The following is a 15,681-nucleotide window of genomic DNA, read 5'->3' as shown; positions in this document are numbered from 1 at the left end:
TGGCTTCTGCAGTGTACCTGGGTGTCTAAAAAGCCTTACATAAGCTCCTCACTAAGAGCCTTCAAAGAAACTAATCAGACACGAAATGACAAAAGATTAATAGCTACTGACAAGTTCCATCAAGGGCTACTAAATGTAATTGTCCAGTTGCAATCTCTATTCAGGAAATCCTTAAAATGGTAATTCCTGGAACCGGGATGGCAAAGCTGTCACCACCTGCTTGTCCTTCACTTATGCCCTCTTCTGAAGCATTTGCTATTGACCTCTGTCAGGGGCATAACACTGGGGCTGAAGACTTTTACCCTGACCTAGTGCAGCCTTTCTGATATTCTTAGCTAAGCGTCATATGCACTGGGTAATAAAAAGGATCTGTATTTTCCTCTTCTTAATGAAAAAAGGGTTCTTCCTTACATAACTTAATAATTTTATTAAAAATAGAGCAACCATTTCCTCATCAATAGCTTCTTCTATGGAGGACATCAAACTTACAAAATTTGAGCCATTGGGCAGTGCAGAAACCTATAACTCCTATAGTTTTTAGAAGATTTTGGAGAAAGGTTCCTGCAGTTTGATGAGTTGTGATGAGAGACATCCTCTGCAGAGCCCTAGGAGACTGGCAGGGGCACATGTCAGTCATAATCCTTTGAACCCGAGAGCTGCCCTTGCACAGGGAAATCAGAGGCAGAATTTGCACAAGTGTGCTTGACATGGCTACGCTTTAGTAACTCCCCCAGCCACAAGCACCGAAGTACTGAACACAAGGAAATTTCGGATTACGACATGAACTCTGCATCTGTATAAACTCAGATAAGAGGCAGCAATGTTACGCAAGTCAACTTCTGTAAATGTAAGCATTCGCCCTCACTATAACTTCTTTCCCAGTGTGACCTTATCTGTATCAGGTTCAGGAATAGAGGCAAGCAGTCCCGCCCCTTAAACAAAGCTGTTAGGAGAAAAGATTTATGTCTGTGTACTAAACGGACAAATTGCTCTCTCAGTCTGTTAAACTGTCAGTATAATCTCTTGGCAAGCTGGAACGGTTTGCTGCTGTTTTTTGGAGTGGAACAAATCACCTGTGTGCAAGTATAGCCTAATAGTGAACGACACCACAGATATACTGATCAATGCATTCAAGGAAGTAAATCAACGTTTATTTTCAGAATCCTTTGACTTCATATGGAACCAGTTTTTAAAGAGATAGAAAAATAACTAGCATGTTCAGAAATTAATACCTAATTTAATGTGTAAATAAGTCCTCTGTAGTCCCATTAATGTCAGCTGAACTTGCTGATTCTCTCGACCTCCAGTTAGCAGACCGTTCAGGCCACCCAGAAATCATGCCTAATTTTAGGTCTGTATTTCCAAAAAAAAAAAAAAAACTCGAGAGAATGCTTAGAGACACAATTAATTTTTAACATTTGTTTATTTGGGATGACGGGCAACTTATTTTGCAGAAACTAAAGTGATTTAGTACTATGAAAGAAAAAAAACACATTGAAAAACATAAGCCGCCTCCTGCCATTTTTCTTCTCTGGCTTGACAGGTTGAAGAACAGTGTTTTTTCACTGCTAAATCTAAGCTTCATGATTCATGGTATTCTGCACGGTAGTGGAGCAGTTGTTTTATAATAATGATGGAAAAGCCACAGGCTAGAGGAAGTGTTCAGAAGCATTTGTATTTCTATGACTGCTTTGGAATATGTTCAGCACTTCTTCCTCCATGTGCACATGAAATTACCCAAGCACAGCAAGGTTTTGTTGCATGCATCCGGTTCACTGCTCTGCATGTGGAAGTTTGTTATAATGAAAAACACAGAAATCTCAGTACTTTTCGTTATTTATTTAATAGAGACCTTTTCTACCAACAGTCACAACCATTTTTAAGGTGTTTAAGTGCTGTTGAGAGATCAGACCAGAACCATTTTTTGGTTTGCAGACAGCAAAAGCCCAGTTGACAGGTGGGTGAAACTGGCAGATAACCTGTCTGCTCCGTGAAGCCTGGATCTCGATGGCGTGCCCTGCTCCCACTCATCTGGCCAGCAAGCTCACAGGGGCACGCAAGGATGATGGTGTCTCAAGTACTGCACCGTGACCTGTGACCACCTTTGATGGTCAGGGATTGACCCCTGAGACATTATCAAGAAAGATGTAAGTACCAGCATGTATTAAAAATAAATGTATTTGAGGTATTCGCTTCAATAAAATAAACTATTTATTGACTGAGGTCTGCTGGATCATATTCTGGCCAATCAACAAGGCTTTGAAGATACAGCTTAGCAACAAGGAGGCTTTTGTTTTGAGACACTAACACTTTCCCATTTTTTAAACTGTTTTGTCTTTAGACTGTCATATTACCTGTATTTGTTTCTGTAACTATAAGAAACGATTCTTTTTCTTCTTGAAGCCTTTGTGACAAGGAAGGACACTGGTTAAATAGCAGACAATGACAATGGTGTCAGGAAAGGTTTACACAGTCTGTTGTGAATCCAACATGTCCTCTATAGGATCAATTTCCTGTATATAAAAATTCTGATGTCTGAAAATAAGAGAGTTTAGGAGGGGTCTGTCTAGTACGCTATCATAAATGTGGCAATACATCTTATGCATTTCTAATAGCTTCCTGATTTTCTTCCTGAACCCAGTTGCAGATCAGTTTATTGTAACCTAAGGCAGGAAGAAGAATCACTGTAATTTCTATTTCTCTACCAACACAACTTTTTGTACTTTTTTCATACAAGTGCTATTATTTCATCTGTCTCACATAAGTGAATTACAAACATCAATTTTATAAGTCACTGATGATCTATTAGATAAATATTGCCTGGTCTAGATTTGCTTTCTTATGTTTTCCAGGCATTCCCTGCCTATTATTACAGGAAATTTGCATGATATGTTCTCTATATTTTATATAAATAAGTTATTTGACGTGGATATCTTTTCAGATCCAGACTGAAAAATATTCTTCTTGTCTCTTGACTTCCATAGCAGCTTAACTTTTATCCTGGAAAACATCTGTCTTCAATGACAACATGTGCCATAGGCAATGTGTGGCAACCGTAGAGAAAAAGTGTTCATCTGAAGGAAATACCACCTGGCCTCCCTCCTCGGGCTGTCAGGGCTCCAGCCTGTGGTGACTCAGTCAGGATGGCTTCTGCCAGCTCCTCATTTCACTCGAGCCTTGCATCTCACCACAGCCTGTCATGAGCAGCTGGGCTGTTTACACCTACCCTGACACGAACCTTTCACCCCTGAACTAGATTAACTCCTATTTTGACTCTAGGGCTAAATCTAGGACTGGCAGGCTGAGGTTGTGCTATCTCCCAGTGGGGATTGGCATTACCATTTTCAGGAGCCTCCCACCATCTCTGGAATGCCCCCCGAGCAGCTTTGTTTCTGGGCAAAGTAATTTGACAACAGCTGACCAAATTGCAGGTAGCATTTCCCTATCTCCATGCAGTAAACCTATTTCAGGTGGGCATGCAACATCTCGTAAAAAAGGCAATGAGATTTTCTGCCAGCTCTGAGCAGTGATTTGGAGACTGGGGACAACAATGATTTTCTTGTCTACCCACCCAATATCCAGGTAAGAAAATCCAGCTCCACTCTGCTCAACAGCAAAGGCAGGTTTCAATTTCGATGCTCCAAGAAGAATAAAATGTAATTTGTCTTCTTTCCAGGGTGGTAAAATCTGTGACAGCAGCGTGCCAAGTGAGGCAGATGATGTAACAGGTCTGAGGGAAGTCAGTAGCTGTTTCAGGGCGATGTGCATGGTGAAAGAGAAAGGTCCAAATGGTGCTGGTCCAAGAGGTGCTGGGGGTGGATTAAATGTCACTATCCAGTGTCCATCATACTGGGTAAATTAGAGGTCCAAAAATGCCTTCATCTATCTATTGCAACATGCCAGACTGAAGGCCACTCTAAAACTTTCTTAATGCTTTCTTAAACGATGTGCCCTAGATAAACAACTGATTCCCCTCAAGCTCCCCTACGTAGTCAGCAAGCAGATGATAGTTAACCCACTGCTATTTTCCTCGTTGATTTAAACATGGAGTCTGGGAGGAGTAAGGCTTTGGACTCGGGCATCTTGGTGACAGGACTCCAAGCCTCAGGGCTGGAGACATGTTTCAGGAGGTGGGCAAGCTCCTTCCCGCGTGCATATCCTAACCCAGAGGACGGAGAATGAAAGTGGAGCGCAGCCTGCAAGAGCACGATCAGCTGGGGTGAATCCAGACTTGCACATCCAAGCAGGCGCATTCTGGTGCCCCAGCGTGTGTAACATGGTTTAGGTGTATAAATATGCAGCATAACGTTATATATCAAACATAGACATTACTGAAAAAGAAATATGTTAATTAATATTTTTATACCATGCTTACAAATCGAATTTACAGTGTTTTTATCCTTATCAGCTTAGCTAGTGACAGATGCCATTCTGGACCCCATGTAACATCCCTAGCGGTCTGTTTGGTGGCAGGTATTTTCATATCCAAACACTATAAATGCTGATTCTTTCTGAAACTTATGTTTATACAAGTGTTCACAGACATCTTCCTAAAGAAAGGGCCACGGGTGATCCAGTTTAGGAGACTGGGAACCATTTTATAAATCACTCTGGCATCCTCATGTCAAGACTCAATATACCATAAGCAGAAACAGTGCTTTTAAAGCTGACTTCAGGAAAGGAAAAAGGTCAGTCCCAGAAACTTTTATGCCCTGGTGAATGAAAAGAAGGGAGCAAACTATACATCCTTTGTACTCCTACCTGGCATGTCAGTGACCATCTCATGGAGATTTTGTTGAAGGGAGTCTTCGGGCAGCAGTGCCTCCTTAATTAGTACTGTGCGATCTAGGAGGGAAAGAAAATGTAGATGAAATAAGAATACATAGTGAATATGGAGGAGAACTACCTACAACAAAAATGCGTATCGGAACAACCCAGCCTAAGCTAGCTTCACCTAGTTTTTAGTGTTTATGTTTGGTACCATATATTCTATTTTCAGTTTCTGATATTTGTAGCATTACCTGGTTATCAAGTTAATTCTAAAGAGAAAAATAATTAGAAGTGTTCATACACACCTAAGCATCCTTAGAAGTTCCTTAAAATAAAGGAAAACCCTGTGGAACTTATATCTTGCCATCTGCATTTTTTTAAAAAAAAATTTTGCTGAATAAGATATTGTCATACTTCTGCTTTGGTTATGGGGCTGTACTGTAATGAGTGCTAACTAAAACTAAAAAGTTTGGTAAATATTTTTTTCCCTATGTTTTAGAGTTTCAAAGAAAAGTATTTTTTTTTTCTTTATAACAGACTTATTTTTTTGCTTTTAGGCTACTATTAAGAAAACCCCCAAAACCCAGAATATCCCAAAACTTATCTTTTTGCATAATTTAATATTTTTCAACAAAAATAGAAAATATTCAGTGAAAGTAAAGGTATGGCCTAAGGATATCATCTTTTTAGCTTATGAAAGCTGAAAAGACAAAATCATAAAATATGGTGGTTGAAATCTCTGCTTTTGCATGCTTTGTCTATGTATTTCTTATTGCCAGCATTAATATTTATACTCCATGGGACTCACTATATTTACATCCTTTGAAAATTAGAAAAGGAATCATCATGTAACTGGTTGTAACTGATGAATTATTTTCACATGAAAGGTTGGACCAGATCAACTTTTGAGGTCCCTTCTAATCTGGGCTGTTCTGCAGTTCTACAAATGATGCACTAGCATTAGCTTATGCCCAAAACCATATTTCAACATTACAGTACCAGGCTCATGGTTTTTAGCTCTTGTCACTTTCTGATTCCAAATATTATTCCCTCATAATCAAGTTGAATTGACTTAACAAACTAAAATAATAATAATTTAAAAAATCAGATTTTCTGACTGGCAAACATCTTTTTGCTATATATTTCTATATTTCATATCTGCAGTGTAGTAACCTCACATTCTGTTGTGTTGCACAAAACCAAAACAGGAGCAGTGTAAGTCAATATTTGGCACTTCCCATACACCAAGGACCACTTTGTCTGTCTTATAGGTGAAGGCTTATAGGAGTAGCTCTATTAAATTTAGAAACAGATTCAAGTGAGTAACCATTCCATTAACTCTAAATAACATATCCAACAAACCTTCCAGTGACAACCCCCAAATCATTTGGTTATGAATTTAGAAAACCAGCCATCGCTGCCTATTATGAACTGTCCCATGGTATGTCTGGAACTCTGAAGAGAAAATAATGTTTTCTAGTGGACTGTTAGAAGAAACATATCTTTCAGGGATTATGAGAGTGGAAAAAAGATCATCCTGTGTGTTGTCTGAATAGTGATGATTTGAAAATTTTGCATTCTACAATAACCAAGCTCTTTACTGTTGCTAAATTCTTGTGGCAGTAACTTCATAGTAAGTTTGAATTATGGAAAGACAAGCCACGTGCACCATTTCCGTAGCCATCAAACTTTTGTGTGAATCACTACACCTGTTTTCACAATCATGGAAAGTCTGCAAACTGAGGTGCTGCTGTGGCATCCTAATAACATACGAATAAATGGGAGATACACCCATTCATTGGTTCTGTATGAAGGATACGATTTCTAATTGGTACCATCTGACTACACTTATGATCTACATACATACCTGAATATGATTTTTGTTGCAACTGTTTTGGTAGTTTCAGCTGGACATTCCACATTTTAATTACCATTGAGGGAGAAATATTTCAGTTCTGCTTCCTAAAAGCCCATCTCTCTTCCCAACCCTTCACTGACAGTCTTTCTGTCAGAGAGATTCTTGCTCAAAGTGCCTGCCTCAGAATTGATCCAGTCTCAGATATGTCCATCCGTAGTCTCTTCCCCCATGGTCTCATTACCTTGTATAATGTTTAGGACCTCCAAATCCACAGTGATCGTTCTCTTAATGATTTTATGATTTATTAATATTCCTATTTTACAGGAGTCTGGAGAATCTTGTACAAGGTTATTTAAGAGGGTCAGCCTGTATCTTCAAATCCATCATCTATGCCCTATTTATGTTCTCCCCCCAAAGCTTTTTAAGGAACAAAACTTTTGCTTTCCAAGTATTTTCAGATAATTATAATTCTGGCTGAGACTAATAAATAGAATAAAATTAAGAACTTTGATCTTCAAGGCTGCATAAATTTGAGATTAATTTTATGACTAGGTGAGGATTTTTTTTTTAGGGGAAAAAGTATTTTTAAAGCAGAAACCATTTAATGAGGGAGCAAGAACAAGACTATCGGTGATCAGTCACACTGCTTGACAGTAGAATTATAAAGATTAATTCTTTAGTAATGTTGGCAAGACACTTTTGAGAAACTTCTTGAAAGAAATTAATTGACTGATTCACTGAAGGTTTCTGAATGATGAATACATAGAAACAGTCTGTTTTGTAAAGCTAACTTGATGCACTCCAAAGAGCTGATTCATTCTGAGAGGTTCTTTCATGAAACATCTTCTCTCGGCTTTTTTTTTTTTTTTTTTTTTTTTTAAGACAAAATGTCCTTTCACCCCTCTTCAGAACTGGTTTTTGCTGCTTTTCAGTATCCATGTGCACTCTCCCTGGAGACTTCTCTGAGCTGGCCATGAAATGAATACCCCCCAGAAAGTCACAGTGCAAGTTTATTACTGCTTACATCATTCCTGACTTAACCATCTCTACATCTGAAGTGGGAACTCAGATTCAAGTCCATTCTATTCTCTGTTTGGTTTTGTTTTTGTTTTTATTCCAAATTACATGCATTAAGTGTCTTCTTTATTTGGAATTTTTTAGTCCAGATTACTCAGATATTAAATTAAAATGACAACTAATGCTAAATTAATAGATAGGCAAATGCTTGGATGTCTGTAATAATTTTAGTTCTCTGATCACCTTGTGATGACATGTAGATAATTCTCCACAATGATGTTTCTCTTGTCTTTTGTCTCTCTACTGATTTGTGCTTCATTCTCCATTAACGTGTCTCAGGGCTTGTTTGCTCTTCTAGCTGTTGCAGGTGTTTTATATTCTTTTATAAGCTCCAGCTTCTTTATGCAGCACTTACTGAAGAGTGCTCTCTAGTTAACAAAAGTTGGAGGAAGAACCTATTTTTTTGGCTATAACTAAGGTAAGCTGGATACCTTAATGTGGCATTGATTTAGCTGGAACTGGCAGTCTGAAAAGAGCAGTGCTCCAAAGCCCTGGGAATTTACAGATGAAAGAGAAAATTTTACTTGCTTTGCTTTAAAAAAAAAAAAACAAACAAACAACCTAATAATAAAAGGAAAAAAGAATGTTGTAAAGTAGTTGCAGAAGTATCAGATACATTATAAATTGCATGAGAAGTAAGACCTGACAGAGATGTTGCTGTAGCCTGTGTACTCATAACATAAACAAACAGCAACACACAGTGTCCAGTCATTTGGTGAGGAAATGAAGAAATGTGTTATTGTGTGATTATAGGAGAGAATCAGGCGCCGTAACTCTTCTAGCCTTACTTCTTGCAACTGACTCTCCCCGTGATGCTATTCAAGTGGTCCTTGCTGCTGGTGGAGTTAATCTGATGCCAGGAGTGCTGGCTGGCTGTGGTTGCTGTTAGACTGCAGATGCTGTGTCTTGTGCTGTGCCACGTTTGTGCTTCCCGTGCGGGCAGAAGGGATGTCCCGCTGCTACTTGCCTTTCCGTGGTTTGAGCAATGTGTGTGACAGGCACGTGCTTTACGTGGCCAGGTTTGAGGGATGGGTCAAACACCCCTGGAAGAGCAAAACATGGAAGGGGACAGGAGGGAGGCTGTGAGCCTGTCCCTTTTGGAGTGAGAAAACTGGAGATTATTCTTTGTATTCAACTTTTTTTTTTTTTTTTTTTTTTTTCCCCCTCAGTTCTCTGCCTTTTTAGCACCTTTCCTCAGTAATTGCAGCTTATTCTGGACATCTGACAAGATTGCTCCTGTTAGGAGAATTTCCCAACATTTCCAGCTGGGACTGGTTGGTATCCTCATCCCATATGATCGTTTTGTCTAATTGCTATGGTGTGCAGAGGACAGCTAGCTCAGAAAAAGTCAAAATGTTCAGCCCAGGAATTCATGCAGGACGTGACATTACTGTAGCAGCCAGTGTTAGCAACTCCGGAAGGTTGAACTGACTTCAGCCGTAAACACCTTGCAGCCAGCCATACAAGTAAATATCATCCAACCTCCTTGTATCTTTTCAACAGAATGAGGAAAAATTAATAAAAAGATAAATTTAAAATGAGCTGGTGCATTGAAGGTGTATTAGGACCAAGATCTGATTCCCCAGAAATCAGGAGCAGTGTAAATCTTCCAACTGAGCTAGCTTACTAAATAATTTCTATCAACAGAGGGCCTGGGGGCACCAAGTAGACAGGATGAAATCAAGCACACCGAAGAGTGTTAAGAAACTATTTCACAACACAAAAGCAATTTGCACTGTTTTTCTCGTGGTTCTAAAGCAAGCAGGTGGCAATTTTCCAGTGCCTGCATTGTACCTCTCCTGTGCCTCATGCTGCAAAGCTCAACTATTAGGAGACAGGTAACGGCCTGGCAACTTTTCTGCCCTGATTCTGTTGCACTAGGAACTTAGAGCTGTATGATGAAAGGAATCAGTGTCTTCCCTATACGTGCTAATGCATAAACTGGATATTTCACCCCAGCAGAAGGCAATGTTTGAGCGCGGTCCATCGGCTAATGCATAGCTCTACATGGTCAACCCCAGTTCTCAAGGACCCACTTGACAATGAAGTTAAGCACATGTAGATGGTCGCAGTGTAGCAGAGCTTGAGTGGAGACCGTGCTTTCATGGTGCCACTCTGGCAGTGTTCAGTAGTGCCTCTGGCCCACCCTGCCCCACCATGTGCTGCTCCAGTTTACAGCATGACCCCACAGCCAGTTGTACAGAACAGCTGAGGAGATGCTGCACCGTTTCACAGAGCTAAAATTGACCATCTGTGAAGTAGGTGTTGGGGGGCAGAAGAACTTCTTAGCTCGATGTTGCTGCCAGCACACTCATATAATGAAAACACAGTCTCAGCTGACTGTATTTCTGTTGTAACGTGGCAGTAATATGTGTTAGTCCTGGAAGACATTCCACAAAGCTCTGGAAAGGCTCGTGGGCACCACCACAGAGGGTTTTCTGAGCATTTATATGGTGCTGCTTCTCTTCAGAAGCCCAGCAAGTCGTGTTCAAGACTCTACCTTGCCTTCGTTGTCTTTTTGGGAATGGGTTTGGAGCTCTGTTGCTGAGGTTTATCACTTCTGAACAAAAAGTTTGTCTATTCATTGATCTGAAAAGGAGATGTTTTCTCCCCAGCTGGGTGAAACATGGAAACATAGCCTGGGGAATGACTGTGAACGCATTCCAATTCTCTGTATTTTCTGGACCTCACCTTTTTTGCCTTATTCCATATTTTCACCTCGGCTAGCTTAAGTTGTGAGAGTGAGGGAGTTTATTTCAGAGGTATTACTTAGTGTGATGCTTTGTGAAATACTGAGCTAAGCATTAATCATCATTTATCCTGTCATGTTGGCTGTGTCTGACATATATTAAACCGTACCTCGGGATATACACATCTGGCAATGACAGTCATTTGTTAATTGAATGTGACTTTTAACGAACTTTTCACCCAGCAGGCTATGCCAGGGATTTATGAACAACCCCATTTGTTACAAGTGGTTTTGTAATTTTTGGTAGCAAGGAAACAAGAATGTGGAGACTTTGCGATAGCTGCTGCAGCGGGCAGGATTGCACGTATTTTGCCTGCTAATCCCTACAGGTATCAGATTCACCAAAGTTACATCTGACTTGATCAATGCAAACTCCAAATGACAGGTGCTTTACAGCCACTCTCGGATGTATCACCTGAATATGGCCATTCATCACACCAGCCATCACAGCCAGCAGCCTCCCCAGTGGCAGCACCACCAGCTTGACTTGTCCTCCTTCTCCTTTCTTGGGAGACAAGACTGCTGTTGATGGCATGGTGTATGTGCTGTTGGTGAGGGTACACGTGTGCCTGTGCTCTCCATCAAGGTGACATGGGAACAGCTCCCTTTCCCTTAGGAAGAGCCTGCAGGAGCAGGCTTCAAAGGGTAGTGCATGCTCTTCACATGAAAGAAGTGAGGATGACCAAAATGATAGGACACGAGTCAACTGTATGTATATCTGGGACGTAAAAATGAACTTTACAGTGGGAATGGCCCCTTTCCTGATTCTTTTGGTTCTGTTAAAGATTTGTCTGTAATGGCTAGCTCAAAAGATGCCTCTTCCTTTATCTCAATTTCTGATTTCCATTGTTTACGTTCCTTTGGAAGAAATGGAGATCAAACACAGAACAGGCTGAGGGAAGCTTCGGAAATCAGTTATGTATACAGAGACTTGGCAAGAGCATTAATAGATGCAAAGGAAAATCACAAAAAGAAAGAAAATAATCTAAATGAAGGCAAGTTGCAATATGAATATCAAAAGAGAACTAGTTTGGAAATGGAAATACAGCACACTTGGAATTAATGTAGACTCATTCTAGGCCTGGCATGATTCATACAGCGCCAACGGGCTGTACAATTTGCATCAGTATCTAAGTTTCAATACAATTTTGTAACCGGGTTATTTAAATGCTCTAATCCTTTTATGAATGTGTGTGGGAGCCTGGAAATGAAGAAGGGTAGGAGGCAAGAGCTGGATATCTGCAGGGCACATCTCACATGCAACCTGTCAAGGCCAATTCCGGGCTGAAAAATCAGCATCTCTGTTCAAACCCTGGCTTTGTCATTCTGATAAGAACACATTTCAGCTGCAGATCCTCTGGGTAGACATTGCTGAATCTAGGCAATGTAATCTCCTCCCTTCTCCTCAGACCGCTTTAATTCAAAGCGCATATATGGCTGTCAGTTTTGCTCTAGGTCACAGCAAGGCTTGAAGCCTGATGCTCTATCACAGACGACAGGAAGGTTGCATGTGGAAGTATTTTGGATTCACACATGTAATCTCTTGAATCGGAAGCTTGATTTTTGCATCATACTTGCTTTCAACTTCTGTGGAGTTAACTCTTGCTTCGTACTAATTTAGAGGCCAGTATGTTGGAGGTCCACTCCTGGTTTTGATCCAACATGAGGGGAAGATGGTAACAAGAAAAAGATGTTGCCACTTAGAGTAATTGTGCTTTGCAAACTAGGAAGGGCTCTATGCAGTGCTCATGCTTCAGTTTTGTAATGAAAATACTGGTAAATAAGTAAGTAAAAAAAAATCTAGCATCCTTACTAAAACACTTTTCCAACTAACATTCTCCCCAAGAAGATTTCTGAATGTCTCAAGAGTCTGAGCTTTCCCCAAGTAAGCACAACGACTGCAGGTGTTAAAGCTGCAGGGAGCTGAGACACAGATGATGCACTGGCTTTTCTGTTTCTGTAGCCTATTATAAGCCTCATTGCTTTTGGGTCATTTATTAGAGGCCTCACACACATAAAGAACTGGAAATCTGAATTTTTGTGTTTAATTGCACCTGATGGATATTTCTTCCATAATTTGCAGTTTTTTACCCATTTATGATTTTTTTTTTTTTATATATATAGTTCTCTGATTATGTGGGCAATGTGGAACAAGTACTTTCTTTTATTTGTCTCAGACCCACTGTCTGAGGATTTCATTCTGTGTCTATTTTCTTGTGTTGTGAGACAGAAATTGCGCCTGGACCATTTTCTTTAATATCCTGTGATGGGCCTTTAAATAGTTATTAATCCTTTTAATCTCAAAATAGTCGAGTTTCTTTATAAAGGCCTTCAAGACCTTGACAGAAGCATTAATGGTATTTAAAAGTCCTGTATAGACTGGATCATTTATAGACAAAGGAACTTGATGAAGCCTTCAGCAGATAGCAGGGAGGCATGGCTTCATTCCACAAAAGGGAGGTTGATGCTTCAGAGTTATTCATGTGTCAACTGATACTACTCTTTAGGAAATTTTTAAGTGGATTGCCTCAAATACAAATACCCTCTGGAGCCGTGTTCAAGATTAGGTACTTTCTATTCATTTGACTTCAAAAACTATTTGAAAGATATGTTTACACTTCAGTTAGTGGAATGGCTATTCAGTGTCTGACCTCTCTAGGAACTTCTGGGTGAACAGGACTTAGGCCATCTGATTTTATTATCCAGTTTACTTATCTGAGCTATTTTTTTTCTTCCAACCATTCAATGTGAGATAACTCTTCAGACCTGATTTTTGTAAAGAAAGAGTACGGATATAAATGTCTCCAAGCTCTTTGGTAGTGAACACTGCAACAAAGAGTTGAGTTAGCACCCCTTCAGTGGCCTTCTTTGTGATCCTTCTACTTCTTGGTCCTCTCTCAGCTCTGCAAAGCTTCCTAGTTCTTTTGGTGTAAGATTTTATTAGTAACTTTTATATTTGCCTTTATCAAGGTGTTCTTTGAAATCTTTGTAGTTTTAAGCCTAAATTGTTTGGGTTTATGATCCCTGTAAACTCCCTTGTTTGCGCACAACTTCCACTTCTTGAAAAATGCCTTTTACCTTCAGATAACACTGCTTGTTCTGTTTAGCTCTGTCATCTTATTTATAACACTCTAAGAATTTTTTTTTTTTTTTTTAAACAAGGAATATTCATTTATTCTACGTCTCTTAAGACGATGCTTTTAAGGAGGGCAAAATGTCAGCTTTCTGAAGCCAGCTCTCTAGAAGAAAGGAGAGAGTTCAGAAGCCTTTACTGAGGCAAGACTCTACCTACAGCTTAAAAGGCAGCCGGGGCCTCTGGTACATTGCTACGTCCACCGTGGTGGCTGCTCAGATCGTATGAAAACCCAGCTCAGGCCAGCTCTATCCCCAGCTCAGGGAAGGGCGTTGGCAGGAGGTTTGCTATGTGACCCATCCACTGAGGTGGCCAGCGAAGAAGGACGGTGGTCCTGCAGCATCCCCGCCCCTCCCCAGGTGCGGTCCCCTTCCTCTCCTGGGTGGCATCGCCAGTGCCCACTGCAGCGGGGGCGCCGCACAGGGAGCAAAGTAATAGTAGAAGTCTGCATTCTGCTTTTGCTTCATTTTTACTTTATTTATATCCTGTTTATCTTAAAAATTTTAGATGACGGGTGGAAGGAACATGGTCACAGGACTAGCAATGATTTGAGCTACTGAATTCATTCCCCATCTTCTAGGCACCACAGTAAAACATAATCTTTGTAGATTTTTCAACTGGAATTCAAAAATACTCAGCTACAGTATTTTCCTCAGTGGCTTGTTTCTTGTGATAGCAATCGATTTAATTAGAAGCTTCTTTGGGATTTAATCTTATATTGTTTTCTATCTGAAACATCCAACTATGTGTACAATATAACATAAAGAAAGAAAGAAAATTTTTGGCATGAATATTACTGAGGTACACTAGGATTTTTTCCTAATCCTCCAGAAGTCTAAAAATATAGAAACTGCATAGAGCTACAACATGAAAAGTTTCTCAGCACGCCTTACAGATATAAAATCTGTTTTTCGAGTGACATTGATATTGCTATAAGGAGGGAAAAATTAAAATAAATCAAAGAAACGGCAGTTTATGATAAAGAAAGGGAAGAGAAACCCTGTTGTGGCTCTAAGTGGGATGCTCCGTGTTTCTGTCAAGGCATGTCCACAGCAGAAAATAAGTTGGTCCTGGCTGCTTCGAAACCACTTTCCACTTCTGAATATCAGTAAGGTAAGTGACCTGCTTCTTGGCAGACAGGGCTTTTCTCTCAGCGCCGCGGTGGGAACATGCACATCCCTGAAGAACTTTTTGCCCTATAGTAACCGTCTCACTTATTGGCATCTGCAGTTCTTCCAGACATTCCTGCTGGGTCTAGTTCAGAACCGGTGTCTGAAGTGCTCCATGCCCACACGTGAAATCCCACCTGTACACGGCAGACACGGGCTGCATGAGGAAAGTCAAGGAGCATCTGGTACTACCTCAGAAGAAATAATACCACATAAGTCTGGAGGGAGACGCACGTTGGCTTTTCCTTCAGAAGACATCCAGATGTGCTAGAAAGATGTCAGGGCCTTCACCAAGCTAAGTCCAGGACTGTATCTTGGCACTAACTTCTGTAATGGTGACCTATATGGTGGTTGGGTATATTCTTCTTTCCTCGCGTGTCCTCACACAAGCAAAGCACCGTAAGTGATCAGCCCACTGAATTCCAGTTTCTGCTGGAAAAATGAGATGCTGAATGTAAATTTATAGTATAAAGACTAGCCTCATAGGAGAGTAACTGCAGGTTCATTCTTCTGAATAAACCTTTCTTATAACCCAGAAAACGAAAGACATCTGCCAATTATTTTCGTTATTAAGCTAAAAATGGTAGTCATAAAGGTTATTTGAGAAATCAAACCATCTGTCCAAATAATAAAATAAATGACAGAGAGACTAATCATTAAAGGAGATATAATAAATTACATTCTAGGAAAAATATTTTAGAGGAAGTATTGGCATGACTCCAAACTACAGCTCTTATACTTTAAGAGGACATTTGGAAAGATCTAATAAAAAGGCAAGATAATCAACCAATTCTAAGCCATCACCTGAGTTATTAGGTGCTTAAAGTTCCCATTGTAAATTGGATTACTGTAATGACAAGGCTTAAACAGTCTTAAAAATAGATCCTAAGTATTCTAGGTCACACACAAAAAAAAAAAATGTAAA

This window comes from Tyto alba, unplaced genomic scaffold (assembly GCF_018691265.1).
Source record: "Tyto alba isolate M040663 unplaced genomic scaffold, T.alba_DEE_v4.0 Super-Scaffold_22, whole genome shotgun sequence".
NCBI lineage: Eukaryota > Metazoa > Chordata > Aves > Strigiformes > Tytonidae > Tyto > Tyto alba.
The sequence above is the reverse complement of the archived record's forward strand: the minus strand, read 5'-3'. Positions refer to the sequence as shown.